The sequence below is a fragment of the Equus quagga genome, chromosome 14 (genome assembly GCF_021613505.1).
Source record: "Equus quagga isolate Etosha38 chromosome 14, UCLA_HA_Equagga_1.0, whole genome shotgun sequence".
NCBI lineage: Eukaryota > Metazoa > Chordata > Mammalia > Perissodactyla > Equidae > Equus > Equus quagga.
Window position 1 is genome coordinate 23,120,936 of NC_060280.1, and position 15,035 is coordinate 23,135,970.

The 15,035-nt window shown below is 39.0% G+C and overlaps 1 protein-coding gene and 1 pseudogene across 1 annotated transcript in view; both read left to right on the top strand.

Moving 5' to 3' along the window:
- LOC124252247 (olfactory receptor 56A4-like) overlaps positions 1-15,035 on the top strand; it is a 128,588-nt gene that overhangs the window by 23,630 nt on the left and 89,923 nt on the right. The window lies entirely within an intron of this gene.
- On the top strand, positions 7,727-8,674 carry LOC124251826 (olfactory receptor 52L1-like; annotated as a pseudogene).

The following is a 15,035-nucleotide window of genomic DNA, read 5'->3' on the forward strand; positions in this document are numbered from 1 at the left end:
GAAGCAAAATTTGACAGAATTGATAGGAGAAATAGACAACTCTGCAATAATGGTAGGAGACTTCAATACTCCACTTTTACTAATGAATAGAACAATTAGGCAGAAGATCAGTAAGGAAATAGAAGACTTGAACAACATTCTATACCAACTGGACCTGACAGACATATACAGAACATTCTACCCAACAACAGCAGAATACACTTTCTTCTCAAGTGTACATGGAACATTTTCCAGGACAGACCAAATGTTACACTACAAAACAGTCAATAAATTTCAAAAGCTTAAAATCTTACAAAGTATCTTTTCCAATCATAATGGAATGAAACTAGAAATCAGCAGAAGGAAAAGAGAAAAATAGATGAAATGGATAAATTCTTAGAAACGCAATCTATCAAGTCCATCAAGACTGGGTGACAAACAAATGGAAAATCTGAGCAAATCTATAACTGTTAAGAATATTGAATCAGTATTCAAAAATCTCTCAACAAACAAAAGCCCAAGACCAGAAGACTTCACTGGTGAATTCTACCAAACGTTTAAAGAAGAATTAATCCTAATCCTCCTCAAACTTTTTCAAAAAATCAAAGAGGAAATACTTCTAGACTATTTCTTTGAGGCCTGCTTTACTCTGATTCTGAAGCCAGACAAGGAAACTACAAGAAAGTAAAACTACAGGCCAATATCTCTGGTGAAAAGTCATGCAATATTCCCCAACAAAAAACTAGTAAACTGAATTCAATAACATATTAAAAGTATTATACACCATGACCAATTAGGATCTATTCCGTGAATGTAATTTTCATTCAATATGTGATATGTTTCAATACACGAAAATAAATCATTCTAATATGCTACATTAACAGAATGGACAAAGCCACATGATCATCTTAATTGATGCAGAAAAAACTTCTTTTATAATTCAACACCCTTTTGTGATAAAAAATACTCAACAAATTAGGAAAAGAAGGAAACTATCTCAATATAATAAAGGTCATTTATGAAAAGCCTTCAGCCAACATCATGCTTAATGGTGAAAAACTGAAAGCTTTCCCTCAAAATACAGGAACAAGATCAGCACGCCTGCTTTCCTCAGCTGTTTGACATAGTACTGGAAGTCCCAGTCAGAGAAATTAGGCAAGGAAAAGAAATAAAAGTTACCCAAATTGGAAGGAAAGAAATAAAATGATTTTTCCACAGTTGATATGATATTATATGTAGAAACCCGTAAAGATTCCACAAAAGCAGTTAGAACTTATAAATTCAGCAAATTTTTAGGTATATCAAAACACAAATATCAGTTGTATTTTTATAGAGTAATGATGAACAACCTGAAAGAAACTAAGAAAACCATCTAATTTCCTATAGCATCAAAAAGAATAAACATCTTTAGAATAAAGTTAAGGAAGGATCTGAAAGATCTGTACATTGAAAACAAGAAAATGTTGCTTTATGAAATTAAAAACACAAATAAACGGAGATGTATCCCATGTTCACGGACTGGAAGTGTTAGTATTGTTAAGATGTCAACACTATGCCAAAACGGCCTGCAGATTCACTGAAATTTTTACAGCTTTTAGGTTTAAAGTGGAGTCTTTAACCAAGTATTTTTGGTTGACCTCCATGGTAGTCTGTAAACTTCCTCAATTTGTATGGAAAAAATCCTGGCACCATCATCATCATCATCATCATCATCATCATCATTACTTATTCTGGGGAGAGGATCTGTTTAGCTTTCACGAAATAATCAAAACATTTCACTCCCCAAATAAGAAACACAGAAAGGTATTGTTTTCTCAAAATTTTGACCAACATTCACATCCCTGAAACTTCAAATTTTTAATGATTGACCTTTGCTTTTGTGACATAACTTATTTACATGGAATGAATTTTGCTGTTAATGAGAAGTATGTAAAGAAATTGACTTTAAATACTTAAACAATGGCTTCTATATTTTTCCTGAACTGATTATTAGTCCCCTTCATCACATATATACTTTTTATATGTGTAAAATTCTATTTCTGGACAATCTGTTTCATATTTCCTTCTGGTTATGTTTGTGCCAATATCAAAGTGAATTAAAAATTCTAGTTTTATAATAAATTTAATGCATAGCACGACTATATTACTCTTATTGTCTTCAATATTAAGGCTCTTTTCATGTCTATTTTTCCAGATTGACCTCAGAATTTCTGCATTGAGTTCTAAAATTTCACAGAACTTTGATTGGAATTTTGTTAAATCTGTAGATTAATTTTGAAAAGAAAAAAGAAGTGCCATCTTTATGGTATCAACTCTTTTCATTTAGTAGTGAGGACTCTATCTTCCTTTATTTATATGTTTAAAAATCTGTTATTATAATTCTGTACTTCTTCACTCTTGTTATATATTTTATTAATCTGGGATATATTAAGTGAATATGATTTTTCTTCATTATACATTCCATTGTCTGTTTCTAGCATATGGAAGATGATTAAATTGATTTTTTTAGTTTATTTGTATTGGTTTTTATTTCACCTACTCTGGTAAACTCTTGTCACTTTTAAATGTTTTTTAAATTTTTTCCACCATATTATTATAATAACCAAGTAGCTGTTGCTAGTAAAGTAAATATTTTGTATTTATTATTTTATATATTGTAACTTTTTTTGTTATTTTGTCTTGTATATCATACACTTTCCTAAACTGTTGTCAATTCTTACAATTTTCCCATTGATACTCTTTCTTTGGTATTTTAGGTAGACCAAAATTTGCTTCAAAACAATGAAGTTTTCCCTCTTTACAAATATTAACATCTCTTAATTTTTGTTTTATTTCTCACTGAAATGGTTGGAAATTCATGATCAGTGTAAAATAATTGTGGTGGCAAATATCTTCAGTTTTTAAAGTGAATTTAGTGGAAATTCAGCTAAAATTTTCATTAAACATTATGTCTTTTGTTTTTTGAAGTTATATGCCTTTTAGCAAATGTAATGAAGCAGTTTTTTGTTTTTAATGGGTATTTTAGTTAATACCAATGATTCCTGAAACTACTTTTTGATCTGAGAATATTGAATTTAGAATTTACTATTCTAAACCTCTTTGTTTATCATTTATTTGGTGCAGTTTTACTGAGTATCGTATGTAACACTGAGAAATGCATGCTTTTGGTTAGTTTTTTTGAATGTGTTGTTTTATTATGTTTTTTTCACATGGTCTGCTGACTGGAAAGTCCCATCCTTTTGAGGGCATCTCTTCATCTTAGAACTCAGAATCATTTCTCTCCTATTTCCTGCTCACGGACTTTGATCTATACGAAAGTGAGGAGCCTGAGAGAAGGAGTTGCTAAAGGTGAAGAATCAAACAAGGAAAGCCAACAATGGAAGCTAAGATATGGCCTATAATCAAATTCAGAGATCAGGACAGAATTACAGGAACATGGGACACATCCATCCCTTCACCTTAGGATGCAGGTCATTGACTGGCTTACTTACTACTTCAGGAGGGGCTTGGAAGGGGCTCTCAGGCTGCAATAATTTCTGTAGCTCCTTCTGCTTTCCTGGCTTTAGCTTTTTGTTGTTCAGAGCAGATGCCTGACTTATCTTGACATTCCTGGAGATTGGGGTTTTAGAATAAATTAGGTCCTTGAGATGCCCTGCTTTGGTGTGCTGTTCTAGAAGCCCTCCCCACTCTATTTTAAGCATTCTCCAGGGTCTAACGCTTTTTACATTTAAATGGGAAAAAGCCTCCAGTGATCTCAGCAGTTAGTCAAGTAATTTCTGCGGCAGAGTCATTCAACCCCAATCCCAGGAGCATCCCAGCAGATGGACAGATTTGCACTCCAGAATCCCGAGAGCTTAAATCACCCTTCTTTGATGAATAATGCCACTCACTACAGGATAGTTCTGAAGTATTCCATCCCTAAATGTATCTTCCTTCATATCCCTGTATGATGGTTTTGGGGAAGGGTATTGGCAGCTAACTTCTGCCTTTCCCATTGCCCTTGTGACAGGAGTTAAGCTTGGTGGCTACTATGGCCCCAAGTCTTCCAATACCTCTGGTCTGACACTTCTTAGTAGACTTAAGTTTATTTCCCCTTGTGTCAGAGTAGTTGTTCTCCCCGGATCTGACTCCTCAAAAGCAATTTTCTGTATTCCATTCCCCTTAGCTTCTCCTCTTCAGATCATGCACTGCTGCAAACTAACCTGAGAGGTTGCAGATACTTATCAATGCCATTAAATCTTCATGGTCAGCAGAGGCATTCCCTGGGGTCTTTAGCATGCTCCTAAGTTGGCATCTTCATCATCAAATATAGTGCATGAAGATATAGCTGATTTACACTTTACCCCAGTCTTCCTAGAGCTAGCACTCATGTTTCATATCCTTGGCCAACTTTAGCTGCATAGACCTTGAATGATGTATTTGATTTCCTCTTTGGTATGCAGAATTGCTGTGTAGCCCTTCTGAATATAAAATCCTGTTTATCACTGGTACTTCCAAGCTAGGGCAAAAGGTCATCTTGGAGGTTGAACTGGGGACTCAGCGTGCTTCTACAGCTTAGCAGAGAGGACCATAGTCGAACCTCCCTGAGCCCTGGAATTTTCTCCTTTTTCTAAATTCTCTCGGTGTTGCTGAGTCTCCCTCAGTCCTGACTCAAGATTTTAAAGCATGCATCCTCAAGGAGAGCCCAGCGATCAGAACAGTGCCCCTGTACCGGGGATATTTTACTGACAGTTTATGTTTCTCAGATTTGATACCTGTGGTCTGACTCTGGGTATTCGATTTCCATTCCTCCCTCTCCCTGTAGCTCATCACCATGAGCTCACTATTTCTGTGCCCTCTCCTAATCTCTCTCTGTGTCTCTTTATCTCCCTTCTATCACTATCATAAAGTCTATGCCACTGTTAAGAAGGAGATAATGGGGACAGTGACAGGCCACAGCCCATAAAGGAGCTTCCCTGCCTGCAGTGACAGAGACACTGGCAAAGTGATTAGTAGTAACCACAGGAGTCCTCATTTCTGACACACATCTAGAATTCTGTCATAGCCTCTTATGGCAGAGGGATTCATCAGGGTTCCTCCTTCCGTGAAGCATCCAGCATATCACTTCAGGTGAGGAACAGTGAGGCTCAATCAGTCCATCCTTCATAGACATGCCACTGTCTGCTACATCATTCCTATCCCTTAAGTTCAGTGTCTGTCTTGTCAAGTTCCTGTAATTCTTGGTAGTTTTATAGACTCATCTACTTATTTTAATGTAATCATATAGCTATTTATTTATTCAGCAAACATTACTGAGTTTCAATTTGATTCTGGCACTTCTGGAATTTGCCCTGGGACCACTGCCATAAGCAAAACAGTTCCCTAGTCTTCACAGACTGACACACTGACAGCTTTATAGTACAAGTAATCAGTGCAATGGCACGACTAGAAAAGTGATTTGGTAGGAAAGAAAAAGAGACATGCCATGCTACCTTACAGAATTTGGGGACAGCCTCATAGAAGACAGGTTGCTAGGACTGAATTTATGTGAATAAGCAGGAATGTACAGCTCAGTTATTTGCTAATTGTCCTTTGCTTCCTGGCCAGGAAAATAAATACATCTTCGCATGTTTGCTTCCCAGGAATATATTTACTTCTGCTTTTCCTCTGAGAATCATTGACGGACATCTTCTTCACTTTAGCAATTAGTTTTCAAAAAGAAGGTCTGGGCTTTTCCTCTAGACTCACAGACTATACAGAGCAAAGAAGAGGCAGGTTAATCTCAGACACATGCATCTCTGCCTCTCTCTTTCACTCATTGAAGTTTGGCTTCATTCTCCACTGCTCTGCTGACACTGCTCCTATCAAAGCAATGGGTGGCCTTCCACAAACGCACAGCTGTTCTCTGTCTTCTCAGGTAAAAAGTGAGAAATGGGTTGAAATCTGCAGCATAAGGGGAGTAGTTAAGAAAGTGCATTAATTTTCTTACTCTGTAAAATGTCAAGCATTGATTGCAAATTTTTGCAAGACTATGAGATTCTCCTGAAGGTCTCAATAAAAATATGTCACTCTTACTTGAAGTTATAAGTGGATTTGAATCTAGAAGGAAAACAAAGGCTGGGAGACCATGTGCCCAACAGGCATTTTAGGTTTTGTAGCTGCCATGTTCAGAGTTTTGGGGCCATACTGCACTCATCATTGATTTATAAAAAAGACAGAGTTATCCATAGATGCATAATTCACAAGAACTCAGTTATTCTTGACTCTTTTTATGTATACATATACACGTGTACCCCTACTTTATACAGAAAAATGCAAATTATTTCAGACTGTGTCAGTCTTTTAAGACAAACATACAGACACAAAGATGTCCAGTTTCAAGTTTTTTGTTTTCATGTTTGAGAGATGAATCACACAGAGAAGGTAAACAGAGAGCTTATTTAATTGGTACTTTGCTAACATAAGGATGTCAGAAATACCGAATGGTTGTCACATTGTGATAAGAGATAGACATAGCAAAAGTTTGAAACAGAGAAGCAGACTCATGGAGACAAAGAAAAAGGCAAGAGGCCACTGATCTCATGCTCAGTGATCTTTTATTATTAATGTTAATAGTAATGATAAGTATAACTGATTTAGCATAATTTATATGTAATAACCTTTGGAACATTGTTTGTCAGTCCTAAATGTATGGTTTTATTCCATGGTTTAAATTCACTAAAGGATTTTAATGTCAGAGTTTAATGTCATCTGCATCTTAGGAAAAACCCTCTGACTTCAGAGTGGAGAGTGGTTTGAATGGTGTAATATCAAAGTCTGAGAGATCTAAGGAAATGATCCAGGTGAGAGAAGCTGGGAGTGTGCATAAGGAAGTGACATTGGGAGTTGAGTAAAACGAGTGGATATAAAAGCAGTCAAAAATAAAGTCAACTGGAACTGGTGGTTAGGTAAAAGGGATGAGAGATAAGAATGAGTAAAAATTGTTTCCAAATTTATATATTGGTTTGGGAGGGTCAATAATGATATAGTTCAAAAAAACACTAACAAAAAAGAGGGAGAGCAGATTTAGGAAAGATAGGTGAGTTAGTTCAATCTTGAGTATGTTGAGTGCATGGTATAGATATTTAGGAAGAATCAGAAAATGGACTTGTGTCCCAGAAAGTTATTTGACTTAAAAACATAGATATGAAAGAAATTAAATATGTAAATGTTAAAACCATGCAAAGGGATAAACTTAATCAGACATAATGTACAGAATAGGGAAGAGAGGAGAAGATGAGACTGTGGAATCAACGACTATAGTGGTAGGTAGATGGAGAAGGTGGTGAGATGGAGGACGTAGGAGGAACAACTGTAGAGTACTGTATTCTGGAAACTGAGAGACACTCATTTAAAAAACAACAGATTGATTTACAGTGTCCAACAATGCCAAGAGGTAATAAGAAGGGTCCTTTCAAGTTGACATTCCAAATTATAAATAATTGAATGGTAGAGTTTAAACAGCTCTCTAAAAGCAGGGAATGCTTACTCTTATCTATAAATGAAAGTAGACCTATCCTAATTCAGAAATGTAGATGTCTCACTTTTGAAAAGTTGTCCCAAACAAGGGAGATTTTCTTCTCTGTATCTAACTTATTCTCTTGTGTTGCTGTTTAAGCTTTCCTCTTCTCATGAAGATAGTAGCCAGATCTGGACAATGTGATAATGCATCAGGAATGAAGCAATCATGTTTTTGGTCTCTTTTCCCTCTTCCATCTCTGAACCATTGATGGTAGTCCTTAGTAATTCCAGCTGGAGGCTACTCCAGCCTTCTTTTTTCCTGATCGGCACCCCAGCTTTGCAGGAAAGGCGGCATTGGATAGCTTTGACACTGTGTCTTTACCTCCTGCCTTAGGTGGGCAATGCCACCACCATCTTCATCATCTGGACCTACTCATCTTTGCACTAGCTTATGTACCTCTTCTTGGCTGTGCTGTCTGACAGTGACCTGGTCCTGGCTTCCTCCACTGCACCCAAAACATTGCAGTGCTCCTAGTTCATGTCCATGAGATTGGGTATACTCCTCTACCTGATCCACATGTTCTTCATCCATGCGTTCTCTTCCATGGGATCAGGTGTACTTGTGGCCGTGGCTCTGGATCGCTATGTAGCCATATGTCACCCTCTGCACCATTCCACCATTGTGCATCCAGGGTTTATAGAATGCATTGTCATGGCAGTGCTGGTGAGGGGATTACTTTTCCTCTCCTTCCCTATCCTGCTGCATAGCCTTGTCTTCTGCCAGGTCACAATTGTAGGCCATGCTTATTGTGAATGTATGGCTGTGGTAAAACTTGCCTGCTTGGAAACTACAGTGAATTGATCTTATGGGTTGGCAGTAGCATTGCATATGGTTGGGCTAGATGTCCTGGCCATTGGTATTTCCTACGCCATCATCCTCCAGGCAGTGCTGAATATACTAGGGGGTGAGGCCCAACTTAAGGCCTTTAGCACTTTTGGGTCTCATATTTGTGTAATCCTGGTCTTCTATGTCCTTGGAATATTCTCCTTCCTCACGCACTACTTTGGTCACCATGTATCCCATCATGTCCATGTTCTTCTGGTCACGCTTTACCTCTTTGTGCCACCTGCACTCAATCCTCTTGTCAACATGGTGAAGACTCAGCAGATCTGCTGGTGAGTGCTCAGGGTATTCTACACAAAAGGGCAGATCTAAACATATCTCAATTATTATATTCAGAGGCTCCTGCCAAAGACACTGGCAGGAGCCCACTCCTGTTCTAGGCTATATGGACAGAGGCCATTCCACAGAGAGAAGTCCTTCTAGTCCTCCTAGTCTTGTGGCAAAGAACCCTCATGGACACTTGGTTCCATAGCTGATTTAGACATACCTGCATGCTGGATTTGCGAATATTTTCCCCATCCTTTCTTTTGCTCCTGGTCCCAACATTTCTCTCCCTTTTGTGTCAGCGTGCTTTAGGGATTGGAAACTGGATGATAGTTTAATATGCAATTTTTCTGCCTTCACCCGATGACTGAGCATGCAACATTGTCTGGAATGGTAATGCGAAGTCCCAACCTTTGCTTGATTTTAGTTTTAGAATGTCTTCACACCCTCTACGTGCTGTGAACTCTAGGTCCTTGGGCTTCTGTGTAGCAACAGGGTCTCTCTCAAAGCAGTTGGGACAGCTACAGTGTGAGAAAATACCTTTCGTTGCAATATGAGAGCACTCATGTATTTAAAATAAATTTAAGTGGAGGAGACACTGTAATAGGTTCTTAGAACAATAAGATATGATCTCTATTCAATGAAGAAATATATATATGAATAGTAGAGATATTTTTAAAGATGTCTGTTTGTACTTTTTAATTTATTCTTATTTTTGTTTAGAGTAAAGAAAGACTAATACCAAGTGTGGAATATATGTATGTTTTACAAGTCTTATTTAACAAAGCAAAAGCAACTATGTAATTGTCAGTCTCTAATATACATAAAATGTTCTAGAGTCTGGTGCTGGTGAAGATAGATTTAATAACACATGCTTGAAAGAATAATTTCTCTTTTTGAACTATGGATACGGAGTGATGTCAATTAGAACTCCCCCCATTACTTGCTAACAGGAATTGGTTAAAATTTACAGGAAGATTGTCACAGTTGGTGTATTTCACCCTGTTTGTTGGATGTTGTCTTAAGATCCGGCTTAACTCTTCTGTGTTTTTAAAGTTACACCTTTTGTTCAGTCCTGGAAGAAGTCAAGTCACTGCTGCCTTGAGGTAGGATGCTCAGGTGATGAGAGGATCCTATCTTGGGATTCCATAGTGGTAGAAGGGGTGGAGAGGGTGGTTAGTGTTTCTAGTTTCTCCTTTCTTTGTTAATTTTACTCCTAATAAATAGTTTTCTGTTACAGAGACTGAGAATTAAGCCTTCAATTTGATTGATACATGTGGGTGAATTAAGGAGGCCTGGTATGAGTTGTTCTTATTGTGTGAGTGTCACTAGCCATGGGCACTGACCTATTTTGTCTTCTCTGACCTATTTCTCTTGTCTGGCTGAAAATCGCAGGTGTTCCTTTCTCTAATGTCTTTGAGGTTGTTGATTTCAGCTGTGTTCCAGGAAGAAGATACAAACACAAACAGCCTTGAACTTGTCCAGACCACATTGCATGACTGATACATGGGCAGAATAACCAAGCAGTACCCTAGAACAAGCTTTGCTTCATTAACATAATAAAATTCCTCCCCAGCGGGGAGCAAGAACTGATTTTTGGCCAAAAGGGGTGTTAATAAGTGTGCCTGTGTGAGCTAGACTCCATCTAAGCAAGTGCAAATTAGTGTATCCTTGCTGAATATTCACTACCCACCCAAAATAAAGGACAGTGCTTTCCCTTTGCTTGGGGAGCCATGACTTTGAGAAATTATTCCCCATTGGCTCCTTATTTGGGGCAAATAAATTTTACCTTGTGTGACAACTACTTCTGGCTGAAGTAGTTGAAGGCTGAAGGCTTTTATTTCAACTCACCAAGAAGCAGACCCACTTTGGACCTGTAACAGGAGGAATGACACATTTTCATCACCTTGGTTCTAGGTCTAGGACTTCAACTCTGGTGAGTTGGCTGGGGAAGCTCAGGCTATGGTCTATCATGTCCATTGGGAAACAACTCTCTTGACCCTAGAAGTACTTAGTTTTGTAGGTTATAAAGGTAGTAGTCTGCTCTCTCCTTCCATTTACACCATTTCCTGATGCTTGGAACGTGGATTTGATGGTGGGATTGAAGCAGCTTTGTTCAAATCACAAGATGGAAATTTATATTGAAGATGACAGAGCAACAATATAGCAGAGTCTGTGTTGCTAACACATTCTAGGCCACCAGCCCTCACTTAAACCCCTGAGACAGAAATAAACTTGTATCTGATTTAAGCCAGTATATTTTTGGGAATGCTTGTTGCAGTCGAATAACCTATAGCCTAAAAAAAATGTTTTTCACCTCAGATCTTCCAAGTTGGATATGTATTCTGACCAAGGTATGTCTTTTAAAATTTCTTTTGAAAATGTTTGTATTTTTTGTTTGTTAAAATGTCTCTATTTTACTCTCATTGAAATTTGCTATCAGAAAATTATTTATATCATTTTCTTATATTTTATTTTCTACTGTGCCCGCAGGATATCCTCTATTTCAATCCTGGTAGTGTTTATTTGTGCCTTCTCTATTTTTCTTGATCATCCATGCTAAGTGTTGATCAATATTATGAAAATATTTAAATATTTAAACTATAGACATTCAGTTCAAGGTTGGTACTGGCTTTTTGGATTTAACTTTTCTTTTCAGTTGAAGTAGATATCATTACTTTTCTACCACCTCAAAAATGCATTTAAAAGGACATTTAAAAATATTCTTACATATTTATAAATGTCTTTTTTTCTATATTTACTCTTTTCTCTAATGGGCTAGTCTTTTTGTTTGATTAGCTTGGTCATTCCCTTTCTTGCTACTTTTCCTCCAGTATCTGTAGATTCTTACTCTGATCTATCTGTTCATAGATGAGAATTAATCAGTTTGGGTAGTTGGTGGCAGTTTTCTCGGAGGCTGTGAAAGTCACAGCTCCTGTGCCCCTGACTGTAGGACCCTATAGGTCATTGTGCAGGGATTTGCTAACAAGCACAATTCCTCTCAGGCTGTCAAGAGAGAAATGAAGAGGTGAGCTGGGTTCCCTCTTCTTTGGCTGAAATAGAGAAGCTTTACGCCCGGAACCAGCGATGCTACTGTATATTTTGCTGATCTCTGGAGCTGCGTTTCTGCACATTTTCTCTCTTTCTAAGTTGGAGAATTGACTCTGATTCTCTCCCTGTGGCTTCATTACAATGATAGTGTTTGGAGATACATAGGAATTTCCTTCATTTTACATAGGGAGCTGATTTTTCCTTGACAATTTGTGTGCACAGAATATGAAACTGACCCTGATGCTTTAGCAATACAAAAGCAATTACCTCCTCAATTCATTGAAGGATTGCTTTCAATTTCTGTTTTCATTTCTATTGATTCTAAGCTTGGAGTATTCCCTGGATCTCTTAATAAGGATATTTCCAATCTCCACATCAAGCTTTAACTTCTCCATTTCCTCTTTTCCTAAATCATTCATTGGTCCCCAACCAACGGACATTACTAGGTGTTGAGCCCATTGAGCAGGAAAACGAATTTGAGCAGGAAAACAAACTTGCAGTGCACCTTCTGCTGAGCATATTTACGAGTTGTGCCTAATCAGGAAACCTTGTCCTGCTCGGGCAGGGATCCAAGTCAGCAGCCTTGCCCAACTGTTGAGTATGGCCTCTGGTCTTGCATTACCAGGTTGCCTAATAGTGACCCTGGGCAGTCTTGGAACCAGGCCTATAATCCCACCGAGGGTATGGCCCTGCTTGATTACTGAATATGGCCTGTGGCCTTTCCCAGGCAGGGAGCCCAGCCAGGCCCTGGGCAATCGCAGAACACAGCTTGCATCCTTACCCAACAAGAAAGCCTGGAGATCTGCTATGCCTGACCATGGAGCACAGTCTCAAGCTTTATCCAAATAAGGGATCCAGCTAAAGGCCTTACCCAACCAGAGCACCTGGCCAGTGACCTTGCCAATAGTGGAGCACAGCCAGTGTCCTACATGATTGTGAAGCCCAGCCTGCGGTTAACCCAAATTTGGGGCACAACCTACTCTGCCACCTGATTGCAGAGCACAGCCTTAGGTCCTCTCTGACCATGAAGTCCTGTGTGTGGCTATGCCTGAGCAAAGAGTCCAGTCAGCAGCAACATCCAGTTGAGGAGCACACCTGAGGCCCCATTTGACTAAGAACGATTATGGAGCCCATCCTCCAGCCCTGCCCAATTGCACAGGCCATCCCGCAGCACTGCTGTGACAGGGGACACAGGTTGTAACCTCACCTGACCAGAAGTGATTACAGAGCCCAGCTTGTGGGCTCACCTGACTGTGGAGCACAGTCAGCAGCTCCATCTGACCAGGGAGCTCACTTAGAGGCCCTGGTTGAACAGGGAGCAGGACCTCCTCTCCCCTTGATCGCAGAGCATTGGCAGTGGACATTCCCAATTAGAGATCATGATAGCAAGCCCCATAAGTCCACAGATGCTGCCAGCTGACCTGTCTAGTACCCTAAACTGAGCTGACTGAGAATGGTCTTTCCCTGCTTAAGCAACCTGTAAAGTGTGGAAGAGGAAACTACTTACTCTAATATACAGATACCAGTGCAAGGGTATGAGGATCTCAAAGAATCAGGTAAACACAACATCACCAAAGGAACCTAATAAAGCTCCAATAGCTGACCCTAAAAGCATAGTGATCTATGAACTGTCAGACAAAGAATTCATAATAATCTTTTTAAAGAAGTTCAGTGAGCTACAAGAACACACAGACAGACAGCCGAATAAAATTGGGTTAACAATGCATGAACAAAATGAGAATTTTAACAAAGAAATAGAAATGTTAAAAAAAAATAAAGAAATCTTTTCTTCCCCCCTTTTCCCTCCCCTTTTTGTTCCTCTTCTGTTTGGTAAGGAGAAAAAAAATCACACAATGAATCTGATGGGTTTTACTTTAACTTCATCATCAGAAATTCCCAAGAGACATTCAGCAATATCTGTGACTGGAATAACCATCACTCTCAGAAACTCTAAATACACTGGAGAGGTAGGAAGGAGTTAGATTATGTATGATTTTGATTTAATTAATTAGGTAAGAATATATTGATCTTACTACATTCTAAACACTGTGTGAGACACCACATTGATGGGGAACAAAATCAACATGCATCTAATGCTCATCAAACTAACAGTCCAGTTCACATGTAGCCTGGAGTAAGTCCATGTTATGAAAACTGGTTTTATTTTATAAACAATGGTAATGATGGATAGTATAATCTAATGTATTTACTAAATGGAATCTTGATGAGGACAGGGACCTTAACTACTTTACTCTATTTTTTATCCTCATGAATAATCTAGTGCTGGGTGTATAGCTGATAATGAAAAAAATATTTATTGAATAACTGATATTTACTTCAGGTAAATTAGCTGCCCAATTTGTGCAGATATCAAATAGCAGAGTTCAATTCAGGTTGATATAAAAAGCAGGAAATATTAGCGTTTCTTAAGAAATTCTGGAAAGGTTCAATATGACATTTCAGGATGTTGAAAGTGGAAAAAAGTTATATGTTGAAGGATGCTTTGTGTACTCAAGTGGATGGATATAGATTTGAATTTCAAGTCAGCTTCAAGTCCTGTCCCCCACAGCTCAACTACTGGCACCCAGTAGCACCTTAACATAAATTGGTTCCCATGAAACCCAGCTCATCAGCCACTGGGTCCCAGTGTCCCAAACTACTACTGTTCCAAGCTGGAGTGGAGAAGGGAGTGGAGCAGTGCGAGGAATAGACTGCAGCTCACAAAACTTGTAACATTTTTACTGAGAGTCTCCTGTGTGCCCAGCGTTTTGATAGACAAGAGGTCTTTGCATATTCTTCTGGCTGGAGAGCCCCATCATCTCCAACATGGCCATATCAGAGATCAGCCTCATCTCTTTGGCTTCGTTCCCAAATACAGCTCCTATCCCCTATAAAGTGAAGAGCCTAAGGAAGGCAAGAAAGGCAAATTAAGAAATCCTAGGATAGTGAGCTAGATACACAAACCAGGGAGAATCCTAGGGAGGTGGGTAGATGGCCTCCATTCATTTCCCTCCCAGAGATCATGTCATTGGCTAGTTTGCTTACTACTTGAGGAGCAACCATGAAGATGCCCTCAGGCTGGCACTTCCTTCTGAGCTTCTTCCCATCTCCTGGCTGTTGCTGCCTGTGCCTGGACTTTTGGTGTTCCTAGCAGATCTATGCCTCTCCCTACCACTCCTTGGGTTTTGGTTGTAAGTCACGGCTGTGAAATGACCTGATCTCTGTCTGACCCTCCCTGGACCCATCTCAGGGCACTCCTCAGTCTCATCCAACCACTCCTGGGCAGGTTGTTGTCTCGTTCCAGCAGGAGGGGCACCCTACGACTTTGGAGGCTTTTCTTGGTCACTCTGTGAAGAGT